General features: G+C 42.0%; 1 protein-coding gene across 1 annotated transcript in view; it reads left to right on the forward strand.

Moving 5' to 3' along the window:
* KCNMB3 (potassium calcium-activated channel subfamily M regulatory beta subunit 3) overlaps nt 1–16,097 on the forward strand; it is a 105,826-nt gene that overhangs the window by 480 nt on the left and 89,249 nt on the right. Inside the window, exon 2 of the mRNA XM_018047560.1 lies at nt 852–1,021. The gene's annotated coding sequence lies outside the window, so the exon portion shown is untranslated. The remainder of the gene's footprint in view (nt 1–851; nt 1,022–16,097) is intronic.

Genomic DNA, 16,097 nt, shown 5'->3' on the forward strand with positions numbered 1-16,097 from the left:
AATGCCGCCTGTTGGGGACGAAAAGGGCAGCCGTCCGCAGTGCAGAAGGGGAAATATAAAAGATCGCGGGTCAGTCTTTATCCGAATTCCCTGCCTCAAAAAATGTTGGTGGAATGAATGTGAAATTATGGCGGATTGGATTAGATGATTTCACTTGTTCTGACCTTGAGTTTCTAGGAGCAGATGTAGAGAAGATTACATTAAGTGAGCATAAATAAACTTGGGAACGGGGTGTGATCACACGTTTAATCTTTTTGACAAAGAGTTAAGGTTGTTAGTCCAAATTTACAAATTAGTAAAGTGAGCTTGTGAGGGTGTAGAGACTAGGTTTTATTCATTAATGATTGTTAAGTGGATGATGCGGCCCTGCTGGATTATCATGTGCCCAAGGTCACTAGTAGGACTGCAATGCGTGTTTTTTTCCTTTCATCGTGTGTGTGCTTTTCTTGGTTATCACATACTAACCGATCAATCACCAGATAATAATAATCATAGACCTTACTCTGACCCCATCAGCTAACTCCCAGGAGATAAAATCATATTTGAAAGAGACGCTAGTGTGTGAGGCTCAATTTTTACAATCTCATAACGTTATGTGTGTGCTCAGCCCAAATGAATATTTACGAATGCTGACATGGCCTGAATAAAGTACGAAGAGGTTTAGAGGCAGCTTTTAATCCTAGTATAGTTAGTTATGGCACGGAATAGGGAATTGACACAGGTTTCTGGAATTTGTAAAGAACAGGGTGTTTCATTCCCCTCTCTCCCGGAGGGTTGTTTCTTGACCAGATTCGGTGGAGGCCACAAGGGGGTGGTATGGAACCACCTTTAACGCTCCTCTTTGCCTGCAGTGATGAAAACCAGGCGGCGGTCCTGGGAAAGAGGAGGTGGTTTTGCCCGCCAGCGCCTTGGTTCCACTAGCGGCGTGCTCTGGCCTCGAGAGCCTTTCGCGCTGGCAGCAGCTGGACATCAGCTCACTGTTGGCTAAACCGACTCTTCTGAGAACAAGCTCATAGAAAAGGTACACCACAACTAAATTTGGACTTTATTTCTTTCACCTCTTCTCTGCCTGGGACAGTAGTGTAATGAATCTATCTTTGATTTGGAGTATGTTTCTGTTTTCTATTGCCTTGTGAATAATGACAATTCCTACAGCGAGCCCGTGTTAAATAAATTACTGACAAGGAGTCTCACGCTCTGAGCATAGTTTGCCAAAAACCTGAGCACTTTATTTTTTGTAAACTTGAATATTTTCTCATATGATTCTTGGCCATTTGTATTTCTTTTGTGAATGATCAGTTATGTCCTTTGCCCATTTTTCTAAGTTTGTCTTTAAAAAAAATTAAGGTTTTAAATGTTTTATCTGAGATATATGTTACCTGTGTCTCTTCCTGGTTTGTTTTTACTTTTTAATTTCTTTAATGGCACAAACATTTAAAATTGTGAAATCAAGTCTATTAATCTTTTCCAAGTTCTGTTGTTGCCTTACACTGAAATAACCTTTTCTCCTACACAAGATCTGGTTGCATTTTTTACTTTAACTTTTTAATTGATCTGTAATTTATTTTGTGAGATGTGATGTGAGATGAGGAAAACTTTTTCTCTGTCATTTCTTTTTTCTTATTTCTCTCCATTTTGTATAACAGCCTGAAATAAAATTTCTGAGAATAACTTCATCTGATGTTCAAGTAACTTCCTAAGGCATTCTAATTTCAACTGCATTAGCATCACTAGGAGGTTACTGTTAAAGTATAGAGGCCTGTGCTCTAGCCCAGGAGTATCTAACTGGGTAAGTCTGAGATGGAGCCTGTTCAGTTGCTCAGTTGTGTCTGACTCTTTGTGACCCCATGGATGCCAGGATTCCCTGTCCTTCATCATCTCCCAGAGCTTGCTCAAAGTCATGTCCATTGAGTCAGTGATGCCATCCAACCATCTCATCCTCTGTTGTCCCCTCCTCTTCCTCCCTTGAATCTTTCCCAGCATCAGGGTCTTTTCTAATGAGTCGGCTCTTTGCATCAGGTGGCTGAAGTATTGGAGCTTCAACTTCAGCATCAGTCCTTCTAATGAATATTCAGAGTTGTTTTCCTTTAGGATTGACTGATTTGATCTCCTTGCAGTCCAAGGGACTCTCAAGAATCTTCTCCAACACCACATTTCAAAAGCATCAATTGAGTTTCTAGCAAGTTCTCAGGTGATGTTGCTGCTGGTGGTGCAGGATCAGACTCAGAACCACTAGCCTTTAAGGATTTCCCCATCCAACCTCTCATTAGTTAAACAGTACAGTACTTTTCACTATTCCATAGACAGACACTGATGCTGAAGCTCCAATACTTGGGCCACCTGATGCGAAGAACTGATTTATTTGAAAAGACCCAGATGCTGGGAAAGATTGAAGGCAGGAGGAGAAGGGGACCATAGAGGATTAGATGGTTGGATGGCATCACCAATTTGATGATGGGTTTGAGCAAGTTTGAGCAAGCTCTGGGAGTTGGTGCTGGACAGGGGAGCCTGTGTCCATGGGGTCACAAAGAGTCGGACATGACCGAGCGACTGAACTAGATAGGTCTAACTCTTTTCTCTTTTATGTTTCTTCTATGTTTCTTCCACCTGCAGTTCCTTTCTTTTGTTTCTGTCCATAAGATCAAGCTCACACTTTATCTCTTTTCTATGAAATCTTTGATTTTTCCTAGCAGAGATCTCTGATCACTCTTCTGAGATTTTATAATATTTGGTGCCTTAGTCCTCTTACCACCAAAGATGTATTTATTGTGAAAATGATGCAGCTTTAAGCTTCAAGTCTCTGCCACTGCATGAACTTCTTCTAGGATAAGGTACTTAATTTTGCATTTATAATTTTGTTCTTTTTCTTAAATTAGTCCCCCCAATTTGCATAAGCTTCTGTCCTGACAAAATTTGACTTCACCCCTGTTTATCATATCATCTCTCCACAGGCTTTGAATTCTGGTTTTGTTATATTCCGGTCTGTTCCATTTCCCTGCTTAGCACAGTGTCTTGCATAAAGCCTCAATAAAATTATTCACTCTTTATCTACCTTATGTCCAGTACTGTGCTAGGTACTGGGGATACAGTATGAGCAAGATGGACATGGTCATTACCTTGCTAGTCTTTCCATTAGAGGAGATAGGTAATTAAACAGCACTGGAATGTGATGACTCTCCTGTGAAGAGGCTAAGCCATGTCAAGGGAAATTGAGATTAATAAAGGATGAAAAAAGCATTTCCCCAGTAAGAAAGTATATTTGATATCCCTGGGAAGAAAACTCAATGATTGTTTAGGTCTATGGTGGGCATTACTAATGTCAACAATCTCCCAGTTTCTGGTGCTCTCTACACCAAGGCATATATTTCACCCCTCATACCACTGAAGTTGGATAGAGCCGTATAACTTGCTTTGGTCATTGAAATGTCAGTAGACTTGCTGGGTTAGTCTTACACAGAGGCAGTTCATTTCTGGTGCTTGCTTCTCTAGCCCTCTCTTCCTCTGTCTGGAGAGCTATCAGGACACAAAGCAGATGAAACGAGAGCAAGAAACACACCTTTGTTGTGTTAAGTTGATAAGTTTTGGGGATAATTTCTTATAGAAGAATTATTTTTCATCACTGACTAAGACAAGTGCTAAATTTATACACCCATTCCATTAGGTCCAAGGCTTGGGAGAGGGATCCAGGTGGTTACAAAGCTGCCTAGTGGCTGCAGAGGGGGACTTCAGGCAGAAGTCCTAACACCAGAGGGGCTCCTCAAAGGCTTCTGGGCGTGGAGGCTCCTAGCTGTGCTTGCGTGCTAAGTCATTTCAGTTGTGTCCGACTCTTTGTGACCCCATAGACTGTAGCCCACCAGGCTCCTCTGTCCATGGAATTCTCCAGGCAAGAATACTGGAGTGGGTTGCCATGCCCTCCTTTCAGGGGTCCTTCCCAACCCAGGGATTGAACCCGAGTCTCATATCTCCTGCATCGGCAGTCAGGTTCTTTACCACTAGCCCCATCTGGGAAGCCCAGTTGTCCTTGAGGGTGAACCTTTCCAGGAAATACTGGCCCAACCCAGCCTGGGGTCCAGCCAGAACTGTGAAGGTTGGTCAGGCGGTCACCCATCTTCTTGATGAGTTTCGCCTGCTTTTCCAGGAAGTAGCTCTCTAGGAAGTCACAAAGGTGGGAGCCTACAGGGGCAGAGCCCAGGGCATGCAGATCTGAAATGGTGGTTCAGGTTCTTCTTGAGAGTGGCGGCTTCCATAGTGTCCTGGGTTTTACCCTACTCTTCTTGAGATGGCTTTTGCACAATCTGGAAGAGGGTGCGGCTGCCGAGCTGGTTTTGCCTTTTCAAGAGATACTTGATGTCCTTGTGCTTCTCTTGTCCAATTCATGGAGAAAGTGGCCCATATCCTCCAGAGCCACATTCTAGCAGTCAAAATATCAATAGAAGCCCAGAAAGAGATGGGGTGTAGAAGGCCAGATGTAGGTTGACCAGATGGTTGATGGTGGCTTCCACCTTGGTAGAATAATTCTGGTGAATCTGGGAGCTCATGGTTGATTGGTAATGAGGAATTAAGCTCAAAAAATGGTGTTGGCTGGTCCTGGTGACCAAGGATAGCTGAGTGGCTGATTCCAGTGGTTGCCACTGGAAAAAAAGGTCCGAGGGTGGTCAGAGGCTGGAACAAGAAGGCCTCTCTCCGTCTATTCCATCCAAACAGTATTGAAGCAAAAGAGATCTGTGGGGCTGCCAAGTGTACCAAGTGTGTAGCAATCTTATCAGGCCACACTGAAAATCTATATAAATCTGTTAGAGCTGTAATTTTCTTGGAGTATTTTCATGTAGCTCTTCTCATGTCTTATACCAAATGGTACCAAATTCTAAATGGTGACTATGGGAGCTGCTTCTGATGCCAAAAGCTCAGCTTCTTTGTACTCCAATGCTGAATCAAATCTTGGGACAGAGTTTTGGGTGAAGTAGAAAAGGATCATTTTATTGGTTTGCCAGGCAAAGGGAGACACCCTCAAAATCATGTGTCCTTCCCTTGGGGAAGATAGTGAGAAGGTTTATATTTTCCAAGAGGGTGTGATCAGTTTATGGACATTCTTCTGATGGGTTCTAGTGAGGTAAGTAGGAATCAGCATTGTCAACCTTCAGGTCCAATTCATCTGGTGTCTACATGTTTGTAGGTAGCATACCGTCATAATTATTGACTTCTTCCACCGAGAGAGGGTTTCAGTATGTGCAAAACAACTCAAACACATTGTTGTGTGGATCCATTTTGGGGAAACAGGTCCTTGCCCCAAGGCTGCTCTTGAATGTTTCTCCTGGTCTTATATCTCCTCCCTTCCTTAATTAATAACTACTTGAATCTGCCCATTGGAACCCAAAGAAGGTCATGAAGGCTAAATGAAATCTGTTTCCTATGATCAAAGAAGTGGGGACGGGGGCACAGAAAGGCTCTGTTCCCAAGAGCCCCATAGGATCCTACACGGCATCACTTTTGATGATCAGGAATATCCAGAGTTTACCTGTTTCGAACTTCGGTTAGTCTAAACTGACTAGCATTGCTTTTCCTGTTGGCAATGGGAGTGAAAAAATCAAAAGATATGATTATTTATAATGGTCGCTAATCACAGTAAAACGCCGCCTCCTAGCAGAAGTGGTTAGGAATTCTCTGGGGTCTTCCTCAGTAGACTGTGCGCTTAGTGAAGGTAAGAAATATCTGTCTCATTGACTGCTAATCTCTAACGCTTGCCTAGCGCAGTGCTGACAGAATGATCACCTAATATTTACTGTAGGAATGAAGCACAAAAGTAAAGGATGCATGAAAAACTTATGCAGTATAAATATTTGTACAAGGTTTAGTCCATTTTGTGTGTTCGAAGTATGTTTAATAGTAAAGATTACTTACCAGGCATTCCTCTCATATTCAATTTCCCCCTCAAATCTGTTTTGAAATGTTAAATCTGTTTTGAAATAGGAAAACTGATGTGAAGTCTTAAGGGGAAGGGTAACATCAAAACAAGCTTAGCTCAGTTACCCTTAAAGCTACAAGATTTTCAGGTACTTTGAAGCCATTAAGAAAAGAAAAATGATTTAAGGAGGAACATCAAAAGGAATGAAAGTCAGGATTTTTCTGTGCTTCACAGATGTAAAATCCCTTTGAGAATTTTTATGGATTGTGTATCATTGATTTACTCATAAAAATGATGAGGTTTGGCATATTCAAAGGGTAGTTTACTTGGAGAGTAATCTCACTTAAATTTATTGTTTCCATTTTTAATCTGATGTCTTTTGGATATTTTTCTTGACTTTTATAGATTTTCCAAATGTATATAAGAATAGAGAGAAGAATAAATGTACCCTCATATACTCATCATCCCATTTTCAATAATTACCAAACCATATGCTACTTGTCTTTTCTTTTTTCCTTTGGTTGTCCTGCCTTCTCTCCCTCCTTTTTTTTTTCCTTTTTCAAGCTTTTTGAGGAAATCCCAGGTATTTTACTCCTACACATTTCTCTATAAAATATGGACATCTTCTTATGTAAACGCATTTCATTTTCATACCTAACAAAAAGAACAGTTATTCCTTAATGTCATCAAGGACACAGATTTCTGTCTCAACACATGTCCTTTTTTTCAACTTGTTGAAAAACAAGATCGAAGCAAGGTCTATAGTCAAGCCTACTTGTCATGTTTTTTAGGTACGATTAACCTGGAAAAACCCACTTCCCACTTTTTTACTTTTGTTGATTATGGAAGATGAACTTACATTTTTTTAAATTTTCAAATATTGTAAATTTTGTTACAAATATAATCCCCAAAATTTGCACTTTAAGGAATTTTGCATCTCTTAGTCTTTGCTAGCTTACAAAAAGAAGGGAGACTCACAAAACAAAACAGCCAGGCTTATGGGGTGGGAGGGAGAAACTTGTGAGCTTTTGTTAATTTATCTGGCTCTGTAATATTAAACTGATTGAGAGGTCTCATTTTTCAAGGAAAAACAAAACATTATTGAGTACAACTAAGTAATTCAGTGGAGGAGGAAATGGCAACCCACTCCAGTATTCTTGCCTGGGAAATCCCATGGACAGAGGAGTCTGGAGGGCTATAGACCATGGGGTTGTGAGGGTCGGACATGACTTAGCAACTAAACAACAACAAGTGATTCAGTCACATTTTCTAAGCTTATCACTATTAACATTTCTTGTTTCTTTGGCTAATTAATTTTTATTTCTGTAAGGGCCTCTGAAAATTAGAGGTTAAAATTAAAATCATTGAGACTGAGATTTTCAGTTCCCTGTATACATATATCTAACCTTCTTCCTTATGAACAAAACCCCGACTTGAGACAGAAATGTGTCCAACTTAAAAACTGCTTTCCAAACAGTATGGTTCCTCAGAAAACTAAAAATAGAATGACCATATGATCCAGCTATCCCACTCTTGGGAATATGCCTGGACAAAACTATAACTCAAAATTATACATGCACCCTATGTTCATAGCAGTACTATTCACAATAGCCAAGACATAGAAACAATGTCTTAAATGTCTATCCACGATGAGTGAATCAAGAAGTGATATCTATCTATATGTATATCTAGATATACAACAGAGACAGAAGTCCGTATAGTCAAAACTATGGTTTTTCCAGTAGTCATGTATGGATGTGAGAGTGGGACCGTAAGGAAGGTTGGGCACCGAAGAATCGATGCTTTTGAACTGTGGTTCTAGAGAAGACTCTTGAGAGTCCCTTGGACTGCAAGGAGATCAAAACAGTCCATCCTAAAGGAAATCAACCCTGAATACTCACTGGGACTGATGCTGAAGCTGAAGCTCCATTACTTTGGCCATCTAATCAGAAGAGCCGACTCATTAGAAAAGACCCTGATGCTGGGAAAGATTGAAGGCAGGAGAAGGGGACGATAGAGGATGAGATGGTTAGATGGCATCACTGACTCAATGGACAAGAGTTTGAGCAAGCTCCAGAAGATGGTGAAGGACAGGGAAGCCTGGCATGCTGCAATCCATGGGGTCACAGAGAGTCAGACACAACTAAGCAACTGAATAGCAACAAATATATATATATACATACACAATGGAATATTACTCAGCCATAAAAAGAATGAAACAATGCCATTTGCAGCAACATGGATGGACCTTGAGATTATTATACTTAGTGAAATCAGACCAAGGCAAATATGATATCAGTTAAATGTGGAGTCTAAAAAATAATACAAAGGAGTCAACATACAAAATAGAAACAGATTCACAGACATAGAAAACAAACTTACGGTTACTAAAGGGCAAAGGGACAGGGGGAGGGGTAAATTAGGAGTATGGGATTAACAGATATAAACTACTATGCTTAAAATAGACAGGCAATAAGGATTTTCAGGGAACGGTATTCAATATCTTATAACCTATAATGCACAGGGAACCATATTCAATATCTTATAACCTATAATGGAAAATAATCTATAATAATATAATTGAATCATTTTTCCATACCCTGAAACTAATATTATAAATCACCTATACATCAATAAAAAATTTTTGCTAAATTCTTTGAAGAGAAATTCCCCAGCTATTACTGTATTGCTGTGTGTTTCTTTTTTTAGTTCAGTTAGTGCTTGCTTTATATATTTAGGTGCTCTGATATTCAGTACATAAATATTTAATATTGCTGTGTCTTCCTGATGAATTGACCCTTTTGTCTTTATATAATAACTGTTTTGTCTCTTTTGACTGTTTTTAGCTTAGAATCTTGGAGAAGGCAATGGCACCCCACTCCAGTACTCTTGCCTGGAAAATCCCATGGACGGAGGAGCCTGGTAGGCTGCAGTCCATGGGGTCGCTGAGAGTTGGACACAACTCAGTGGCTTCACTTTCACTTTTCACTTTCATGGATTGGAGAAGGAAATGGCAACCCACTCCAGTGTTCTTGCCTGGAGAATCCCAGCGACGGCGGTGGTGGGCTGCCGTCTATGGGTCGCACAGAGTCGCACACAACTGAAGTGACTTAGCAGCAGCAGCAGCAGCTTGGAATCTATTTTTTCTAGAATTTGTCTCTGCCTTTTTTTTTTTTTTTTTTTTGATTGCTGTTTGTTTAGAATATCTTTTTCCATCTCTCACTTTCAGTCTTTGTGTGTCCTCAAGGCTAAACTGACTGGTTTTAGAAAAGGCAGAGGAACCAGAGATCGAATTGCCAACATCCACTGGATCATGGAAAAAGCAAGAGAGTTCCAGAAAAACATCTATTTCTGCCTAATTGACTATGCCAAAGCCTTTGACTGTGTGGATCACAATAAACTGTGGAAAATTCTGAAAGAGATGGGAATACCAGACCACCTGACCTGCCTCTTGAGAAATCTGTATGCAGGTCAGGAAGCAACAGCTAGAATTGGACATGGAACAACAGACTGTTTCTAAATAGGAAAAGGAGTATGTCAAGGCTGAATATTGTCACCCTGCTTCTTTAACTTCTATGCAGAGTGCATCATGAGAAACACTGGGCTGGAAGAAACACAAGCTGGAATCAAGATTGCTGGGAGACATATCAATAACTTCAGATATGCAGATGACACCACCCTTATGGCAGAAAGTGAAGAGGAGCTAAAAAGCCTCTTGATGAAAGTGAAAGAGGAGAGTGAAAAAGCTGGCTTAAAGCTCAACATTCAGAAAACGAAGATCATGGCATCTGGTCCCATCACTTCATGGCAAATAGATGGGGAAACAGTAGAAACAGTGTCAGACTTTATTTTTTGGGGCTCCAAAATCACTGCAGATGGTGATTGCAGCCATGAAATTAAAAGACGCTTACTCGTTGCAAGGAAAGTTATGACCAACCTAGATAGTATATTCAAAAGCAGAGACATTCCTTTGCTGACTAAGGTCCGTCTAGTCAAGGCTATGGTTTTTCCAGTGGTCATGTATGGATGTGAGAGTTGGACTGTGAAGAAGGCTGAGCGCCGAAGAATTGATGCTTTTGAACTGTGGTGTTGGAGAAGACTCTTGAGAGGCTCTTGGACTGCAAGGAGATCCAACCAGTCCATTCTGAAGGAGATCAACCCTGGGATTTCTTTGGAAGGAATGATGCTAAAGCTGAAGCTCCAGTACTTTGGCCACCTCTTGCGGAGAGTTGACTCATTGGAAAAGACTCTGATGCTAGGAGGGATTGGGGGCAGGAGGAGAAGGGGACAACAGAGGATGAGATGGCTGGATGGCATCACCGACTCGATAGACGTGAGTCTGAGTGAAGTCCGGGAGATGGTGATGGACAGGGAGGCCTGGCATGTTGCAATTCATGGGGTCGCAAGGAGTCGGACACAACTGAGCAACTGAACTGATTAACTGACTGAAGGCTAAGCTGAAACTCTTTGTGCAGCACATCACTGGGTTTCTTTTATCCATTCGTCCCTTCCATGTCTTTTTTTGGGGGGAGCGGTGGGACTGTGGCTCTAAGAGTCTCAGTTTCTTGAACAGGGATCAAACTCAAACCATAGCAGTGGAAGCCTGGAATCCTAACCATTAGGTCACCAGGGAACTCCCATTCCATGTCTTTTGATTGGAGCATTTAATCCATTATGTTGAAAGTAGTTCTTGATAGGTGGGGACTTCCTACTTCCATTCTGTTAATTGTTTTCTGAGTTTCTGTAGATCCTTTGTTCCTTGAGTGCTCTCTTGCTGTCTTCTATTGTGATTTGATAACTATGACAGTAGGCTTTGACTCCTTTATTATGATTGTCTGTGTATCTACTGAAGCTTTTTCCTTTGTGGTTACTGTAAGGCTTACAAAAAATATCATATAGTTATAACATTTTATTTTTAAGTGAGAATTATTATTTACAGAATAATATTATTATGTGCCTGTGTGTGTGCTACTCACTGGGAAGTACAAAGTAGAATAAAAGAAAGCCCCCAGTCATGAGAAACTGTCTGGGTTAGACAAATGTTATCTGAGCTGGGGAGTGCAGGGCAGACAGGGCTTCTTGGAAGATTAGTAGGAATCAGCCATGTTACAAAGATGGGGATGTTTGTTGGCCAGAAGAAATACATATACAAAGGAGAAGAGAAACAACAGATTTGGTTTTTCTGGGATAAAGTATAAAATTTGAAGTTGGATGTGTTTTTAGACTGGATAAATGGACAGGGACCAGGTCCAGGAGGGTTTTGTTTGTCTTGATAAGGAGCTTAGACATTATCCTGTAGCCAGGAGGAAGCCATTGATAAGCAGTAGCGTAAACATCAGATTTGCATTTTAATGGTAGCTTCTAGCAACAACAGTATGAAATAAGGGTTGCTTCCCAGGAGGTAGAGAAAACAGTTAGAAGCTGTATTATTCTAGGTGGTAGATGATAAAGACTTTGAAACAAAGCGACAGTGTTAAGGACAGAGGAAGTGGACAAATTCAAGGAGTATTTAAGAGGTAAATTTGTCAGAACATGGTGATAGGATGTTTGGAGATGAAAAAGTGGAAATAATATAGAATGAGTTTCCAGTGTCTGCCTTGTGTGGCTGATTAAATGGTAGATTAACTGGCGTAGAGAATGCAGAAAGGGGAGCAAGTGTGCTGGCAACAGAGAATGAATTGGGTTTTGATACTGTTAAAACCTAGAGGAAATCAACCCTGATTATTGGAAGGACTGATGCTGAAGCTGAAGCTCCAATGCTTTGGCCAGGTGATGTGAAGAGCCTACTCATTGGAAAACTGATGCTGGTCTAAATTGAGGGCAGGAGGAGAAGGGCACAACAGTGGATGAGATGGTTGGATAGCATCATCAATTCAATGGACATGAGTTTGAGCAAATGCTGGAAAATAGTAAAGGACAGGGAAGGCTGGTGTGCTGCAGTCCGTGGGGTCACAAAGAGTTGGACATGACTGAGCCGCTGAACGGCAACAACAGTTGTTGAATTTGACATACAGATGGAGTTAGTTAGGCACATGTGATACTTTGTAGAAGGACTTGATCTCAGTTCAGTTCAGTTCAGTTCAGTCGCTCAGTTGTGTCCGACTCTTTGTGACCCCATGAATCACAGCATGCCAGGCCTCCCTGTCCATCACCAACTCCTGGAGTTCACTCAAATTCATGTCCATTGAATTAGTGATACCATCCAGCCATCTCATCCTTTGTCGTCCCCTTCTCCTCCTGCCCTCAATCCCTCCCAGCATCAGAGTCTTTTCCAATGAGTCAACTCGTCACATGAGGTGGCCAACGTATTGAAGTTTCAGCCTCAGCATCAGTCCTTCCAATGAACACCCAGGACTGATCTTCTTTAGGACGGGCTGGTTGGATCTCCGTGCAGTCCAAGGGACTCTCAAGAGTCTTCTCCAACACCACAGTTCAAAAGCATCAGTTCTCCGGCACTCAAGTTTTCTTTATACTCCAACTCTCACATCCATACATGACCACTGGAAAAACCATAGCCTTGACTAGACAGACCTTTGTTGGCAAAGTAATGTCTCTGCTTTTGAATATGCTCTCTAGGTTGGTCATAACTTTCCTTCCAAGGAGTAAGCGTCTTTTAATTTCATGGCTGCAATCACCATCTGCAGTGATTTTCGAGCCCCCCAAAATAAAGTCAGCCACTGTTTCCACTGTTTCCCCATCTATTTCCCATGAAGTGATGGGACCAGATGCCATGATCTTCGTTTTCTAAGAATGTTGAGGTTTAAGCCAGCTTTTTCACTCTCCTCTTTCACTTTCTTCAAGAGGCTCTTTAGTTCCTCTTCACTTTCTGCCATAAGGGTGATGTCATCTGCATATCTGAGGTTATTGATATTTCTCCCAGCAATCTTGATTCCAGCTTGTGTTTCTTCCAGCCCAGCTTTTATCATGATGCACTCTGCATAGAAGTTAAAGAAGCAGGGTGACAATATACAGCCTTGACGTACTCCTTTTCCTATTTGGAACCAGTCTGTTGTTCCATGTCCAGTTCTAGCTATTGCTTCCTGACCTGCATACTGATTACTCAAGAGGCAGGTCAGGTGGTCTGGTATTCCCATCTCTTTCAGAATTTTCCACAGTTTATTGTGATCCACACAGTCAAAGGCTTTGGCATAGTCAATAAAGCAGAAATAGATGTTTTTCTGGAACTCTCTTGCTTTTTCCATGATCCAGCGGATGCTGGCAATTTGATGTCTGGTTCCTCTGCCTTTTCTAAAACCAGCTCGAACATCTGGAAGTTCATGATTCACCTACTGCTGAAACCTGGCTTGGAGAATTTTGAGCATTACTTTACTAGCATGTGAGATGAGTGCAATTGTGTGGTAGTTTGAGCATTCTTTGGCATTGCCTTTCTTAGGGATTGGAATGAAAACTGACCTTTTCCAGTCTTGTGGCCACTGCTGAGTTTTCCAAATTTGCTGGCATATTGAGTGCAGCACTTTCACAGCATCATCTTTTAGGATTTGAAATAGCTCAACTGGAATTCCATCGCCTCCACTAACTTTGTTCGTAGTGATGCTTTCTAAGGCCCACTTGACCTCACATTCTAGGATGTCTGGCTCTAGGTGAGTGATCACACCATCGTGATTATCTGGGTTGTGAAGATCTTTTTTGTACAGTTCTTCTGTGTATTCTTGCCACCTCTTCTTAATATCTTCTGCTTTTGTCAGGTGCATACCATTTCTGCCCTTTATTGAGCCTATCTTTGCATGAAATGTTCCCTTGGAATCTCTAATGTTCTTGAAGAGATCTCTAGTCTTTCCTATTCTGTTGTTTGCCTCTATTTCTTTGCATTGATCGCTGAGGGAGGCTTTTTATCTCTCCTTGCTATTCTTTGGAACTCTGCATTCAGATGCCTATATCTTTCCTTTTCCCCTTTCCTTTTTGCTTCTCTTCTTTTCACAGCGATTTGTAAGCCCTCCCCAGACAGCCATTTTGCTTTTTTGCATTTCTTTTCCATGGAGATGGTCTTGATCCCTGTCTCCTGTACAATGTCACTAACCTCCGTCCATGGTTCATCAGGCACTCTATCAGATCTAGTCCCTTAAATCTATTTCTCACTTCCACTGTATAATCATAAGGGATTTGATTTAGGTCATACCTGAATATTCTAGTGGTTTTCCCCACTTTCTTTAATTTCAGTCTGAATTTTGCCATAAGGAGTTCATGATCTGAGCCACAGTCAGCTCCCGGTCTTGTTTTTGCTGACTGTATAGAGCTTCTCCATCTTTGGCTGCAAAGAACATAATCAATCTGATTTTGACGTTGACCATCTTATGATGTCCATGTGTAGTGTCTTCTCTTGTGTTGTTGGAAGAGGGCGTTTGCTATGACCAGTGCGTTTTCTTGACAAAACTTTATTAGTCTTTGCCCTGCTTCATTCCATATTTCAAGGCAAATTTGCCTGTTATTCCAGGTGTTTCTTGACTTCCTACTTTTGCATTCCAGTCCCCTATAATGAAAAGGACATCTTTTTTGGGTGTTAGTTCTAAAACGTCTTGTAGGTCTTCATAGAACCGTTCAACTTCAGCTTCTTCAGCGTTACTGGTTGGGGCATAGGCTTAGATTACTGTGATATTGAATGGTTTGCCTTAGAAACGAACAGAGATCATTCTGTCATTTTTGAGATTGCATCCAAGTACTGCATTTTGCTCTCTTTTGTTGACTATGAGGGCTACTCCATTTCTTCTGGAGGAAGGGATTCCTGCCCACAGAAGTAGATATAATGAAGGGATTCCTGCCCACAGAAGTAGATATAATGGTCATCTGAGTTAAATTCACCCATTCCAGTCCATCTTAGTTCACTGATCCCTAGAATGTCGATGTTCACTCTTGCCATCTCCTGTTTGACTACTTCCAATTTGCCTTGATTCATGGACCTGACATTCCAGATTCCTATGCAATATTGCTCTTTACAGCATCGGACCTTGCCTCTATCACCAGTCACATCCACCATCCCTTCATTCTTTCTGGAGTTATTTCTCCACTGATCTCCAGTAGCATATTGGGCACCTACCGACCTGGGGAGTTCCTCTTTCAGTATCCTATCATTTTGCCTTTCCATACTGTTCGTGGGGTTCTCAAGGCAAGACTATTGAAGTGGTTTGCCATTCCCTTCTCCAGTGGACCACATTCTGTCAGACCTTTCCACAATGACCCGCCCGTCTTGGGTGGCCCCACAGGGCATGGCTTAGTTTCATTGAGTTAGACAAGGCTGTGGTCCATGTGATTAGATTGACTAGTTTTCTGTGATTATGGTTTCAGTGTGTCTGCCCGCTGATGCCCTCTCTCAACACCTACTGTCTTACCTGGGTTTCTCTTACCTTGGATATGGGGTAGCTCTTCACGGCTGTTCCAGCAAAGCATAGCTGCTGCTCCTTACCTTGGATGAGGGGTATCTCCTCACGGCTGCCCCTCCTGACCTTGAATGTGGAGTAGCTCCTCTCGGCCCTTCCTTGTGCAGCCGCCACTCCTTGGATGTGGGGTTGCTCCTCTCAGCTGCCTCCCCTGATCTCGGGCGTGCAGTAGCTCGTCTCAGCTGCCACCCCTGACCTGCAACGGACCGCGCAGAAGCGTGGCCAAGAGGAGCTACCCCTCTACCAAGGTCAGTGGTGGTGACTGAGAGTGCCAGGCTGCATCGGCACAAAAGCGGCCAAGAGAAGCTACCCCACGTCTGAGGTCAGGGGCAGCAGCTGAGATGAGCTACCCCACATCCGAGGACTTGGTCTGAAGATACACATATGCTCAGCATTCAAAGTCATGGCTTATCCATGTACCATGAGAGGTGCTATCTCAGATTTATTCATTCCTGGATTTTTTGCCATTAACACACTCAGAAACTTGTTGCGTGATGGAAATCTGAATTTAATTTTAATTTTAGGCACTAGAATATTGGCTCACAGCAAGTGGAAGAGGAGGATCCAACTTATGGCCACCCCAGAGAGAGAGGCCAACAGTATTTTAGAACCTGGAAAATAGATACACAGGGCTTAACAAACCACAGAAAGCTGATTTCTGTCAGTGTTCACGGAACAGAGATCATCAGGGCCACACCTGGAGTTAAACAAAGTTGTTTGGTTCGCTGTGGCAAGGGAGAGCACACCCCAGAGGAGTCTTGGAAGCATCTCAGTAAGGGAGAATTGGGAAAGATTTTTTTTTT

The sequence above is a fragment of the Capra hircus genome, chromosome 1 (assembly GCF_001704415.2).
Source record: "Capra hircus breed San Clemente chromosome 1, ASM170441v1, whole genome shotgun sequence".
Classification (NCBI taxonomy): domain Eukaryota; kingdom Metazoa; phylum Chordata; class Mammalia; order Artiodactyla; family Bovidae; genus Capra; species Capra hircus.